At 44.1% G+C, this 3,983-nt stretch overlaps 1 pseudogene; it reads left to right on the forward strand.

Moving 5' to 3' along the window:
• LOC102984511 (uncharacterized) overlaps window positions 1–2,902 on the forward strand; it is a 38,391-nt pseudogene extending 35,489 nt beyond the window's left edge.
• Window positions 2,903–3,983: the final 1,081 nt, after the last annotated feature.

Below are 3,983 nucleotides of genomic sequence, written 5' to 3' on the forward strand. Positions count from 1 at the left end.
GCTGAGCCTGCGCGTCCGGAGCCTGTGCTCCGCAACGGGAGAGGCCACAACAGAGGAAGGCCCGCATACCACCAAAAAAAAAAAAAAATGCTAACAGGTTTCTTTTGTATAAAAACTTACAAGATAGTTCTAATTTTATTTGAAAATGCAAAGGGCCAAGAATACTGAAAGAAATGTTGAAGGGAAAAAACAGGAGGACTTACTCTAGCGGATAAAAAGATTTATTACAAAGCTACAGTAATTAAGGGAGTGTTGTTTTTCTGCAAGGATAGCCAAATACACCAGAGGACAGAATCTACAATCAGGAAAGGAATCTACTACAATCAGTGCTACACTTACATGGATGATTGATTTATGAAAAGGTCACACAGCTGAGCAGGGTGGGAAAATGACCTGTTCAATAAAAGGTTTTGGGACAACTGAACATCCAAACATACAAAATAAATCCTGACCACTACATCACAATATACACATAAATCAATTCTAGGTGAATTTTAGGTATAAATGTGAAAGGAAAATATAATACAAATTTGTAGCATGACATAAGGAAAGGTTTCATCAACAGGGACCATAATACTTACAAAGGAAAAGTTGAATAAGTAGAATAGCATTTAAAATAAGAAATTTTATTCACCAAATTCACCACTGTGAGTTTAAAAACAAAGCAGAAAGTAGGAACATATGTGTAACAATGGACTTTAATTTAGAATATATATTTTTTTAAACTTCTACAAAAAAAAAAGAAAAAACAGCCCAGAAGAAAAACGGAGATGGGCACTTGAATAGGAACTCCATAAGAGAGGCTACCCAAAAGGCCAAAAGACACATGCAAGTGTTGAACACCATCAGTAAAGAGGAAAATGCAAATTACAACAACAATACACTGTACATTACACACATATACATCAGAAGGGCTAATTTTTTTAAATTTTATTTATTTATTTATTTTCTTTTTGGCTGCGTCGGGTCTTCGTTGCTGTGCACGGGCTTTCTCCAGTTGCAGCGAGCGGGACCTAGTCTTCGTTGCGGTGCATGGGCTTCTCATTGCGGTGGCTTCCCTTGTTGCGGAGCACGGGCTCTAGGTGCGCAGGCTTCAGGAGTTGTGGCTCACGGGCTCTAGAGCACAGGCTCAGTAGTTGTGGTGCACGGGCTTAGTTGCTCCGTGGCATGTGGGATCTTCCCGCACCAGGGCTCGAACCCATGTCCCCTGCATTGGCAGGTGGATTCTTAACCACTGCACCACCAGGGAAGCCCTGGAAGGTGAAGTCTTAACCCCTGGACCACCAAGGAAGTCCCCAAACCCTTAGGATTTTGGGGCAAAGCCCTGGCATCCTCTGCGGACAACTACTCTCCTTTTGAGAAATAGCTTTTGGTTTGCTACTGGGCCTTCGTAAAGGCTGAACAATTAACCATGGGCCATCAGGTTATTGTGTGACCCTGTGCTACCCATCATGCACTGTGGGTGTTGTCTGACCCACCAAGCCATAAAGTCGGGGGTTCACAGAAGCACCCCACCATCAAGTGGAGGTGGAATATACAAGATGCGGCTCAAGTGGGCCCTGAAGGCACGAGTAAGTTACATGAAGCAGCGGCCCAAATGCCCATGGTCTCCACTCCTGCTCTCCCAGCCTGTGCCTATGAGGAGGATTTCCCTACAATCAGTTGACAGAGAAAGAGAGAACTTGGATCAGGTTTATAGATGGTTCTGCACAATACCCAGAAACCACCCAAAAGTGGACAGCTGCATTCTGGAAGCCCTTTCTAGGACATCCCTAAGGGACAATTTTGAAGGGAAATCTGCCCAGTGGCCAGAACTTTAAGCAGTGCACCTGGTTGTTCATTTTTCTGGGAAGGAGAAATGGCTAGATGTGCAATTGTACCTTCTGAGCTGAATATTATGTATTCACGGGCTGTGGCCAGTGGTTTGACTGGATGGCCAGGGACTTGTAAGGAACATGATTGGAAAATTGGTGGCAAGGAGGTTTAAAGGAACGTGAGGAGACCTCTCTGAATGAGTGAAAAACATGAAGATATTTATGTCCTAGGTGAATATTTATCAAAGGGTGACCTCAGCAGAGGAGGATTTTAATAATCAAGTGGACAGGATGACCCCTTCTGTGGATACCAGTCAGTTTCTTCCCCCAGCCATTTCTGCCATCTACCAATTGGCTCATCAACAAAGTGGCCCTAGTGGCAGAGACGGGGGTTATATAAGCAGCCGGCAAAATGGACTTATACTCACCAAGGCCAACTTGGCTACAGCCATTGCTGAGTGCCGAGTCCGCCAGCAGCAGCAGAGACCAAGACTGAGCCCCCAAGATGGCACCATTCCCAGGGGTGATCAGCCGGGTGGCAGGTTGATTACACTGGTCCACTTCCATCATGGAAAGCGCAGTGTTTTGTTCTTACTGGAATAGACGCTTACTTGGTATACAGATTTGCTTTCCCTGCACGCAATGCTTCTGCCAAAACTACCTTCTATGGGCTTCCACAGTGCCTTACCCACTGTCATTGCCTCTGATCAAGGAACTCCAGCGCAAATGAAGTGCAGCAGTGTGCGCGTGCTCAGGGAATTCATTGGTCTTAAGATGTTTCTCACCATCCTGAAGCAGCTGTCTCCATAGAACAGCGGAATGGACTTTTGAAGACTCAGTTCTCATGTCAGCTAGGTGGCAATACCTTGCAGGGTTGGGGCAGGGTTCTCCAGGAGGCTGACCTTGTCCTGAGTCAGCATTCAATAGATGATGTTCTTTCTGTCCTAGCCAGGATTCACAGGTCCAGGCATCAAGGGGTGGAAATGAGAGTAGAACCACTTACTATTACCCCTAATGATATAGTAGCAACATTTTTGCTTCCTGTTCCCATGACGTCATGCTCTGCTGGCCTGTGGGTCTTACTCTAAAGGGAGGAATGCTTCCACCAAAAGATGCAACAATGATTCCATTGAACTGGAAGATAAGATTGCCACCCGGCCAGTCTTGCCTCTAGATCAATAGACAGAGTAAAGAGATACTGTGTTATCTCGGGCAATGGATCCTACGTCCCAAGGGGGAAGTGGACTGCTATTCCACAAGGGAGTAAGAACGAGTCCGCCTAGAGTATTGGTGAGCCCTGATTACTACTTGTGCCCTGGAATTAAAGTCAATGGAAAACTACAGCAACCCAATACACACAGGAATACTAACGGCCCAGACCCTTCGGGAAAAAATGTTTGTTTTACCCAACCAGGCAAAAAGCCACAACCAACCGAGGTACTTGTTGAGGACAAAGGAAATATGGACTACGTTGTGGGAGAAACCCTCGCACATTGCTTGTAGGAACGTAAATGGTTCAGCAGCCTTAAAAGACAGTTTGGCAATTCCTTAAAATGCTAAATATAGAATTATCAAATGACCCAGCAATTTCACCCCTAGCTATACGCTTAAAAGCATTGAAATCCTATGTTCCCCATACACACAAAAAAATCTTCTACACAAATGCTCATGGCAGCACTATTCATAATAGCCAAAAGGTGGAAACAATCCAAATGTCCATCAGCTGATGGATAAATAATATTTTATTTAAATATGGTCTATGTATACAATGAAGTTTATTATTTGGCAATAAACAGGAATGAATTATTGGTACATGTTACAACATGGGTGAACCTTTAAAATATTATGCAAAGTGAAAGAAATCAGTCATGAAAGACCATATATTGTATGATTCTATTTATATGGAAAGTCAAGAATAGACACATCTCTAGAGACAGAAGAAATTAGATTAGTTATTGCTCCTGCCAGAAACTCCCTATATCTTCATCATGGTAGCGATTCCATGACTGTATATGTTTGTCAAAACTTAAAAAACTTAATACTACAAAATGTAAATTTTTTTTTTTTTTTTTGCGGTTCGCGGGCCTCTCACTGTTGTGGCCTCTCCCGTTGCGGAGCACAGGCTCCGGACGCGCAGGCTCAGCGGCCACGGCTCACGGGCCCAGCCGC

Source organism: Physeter macrocephalus, chromosome 19, assembly GCF_002837175.3.
Source record: "Physeter macrocephalus isolate SW-GA chromosome 19, ASM283717v5, whole genome shotgun sequence".
Classification (NCBI taxonomy): Eukaryota; Metazoa; Chordata; class Mammalia; order Artiodactyla; family Physeteridae; genus Physeter; species Physeter macrocephalus.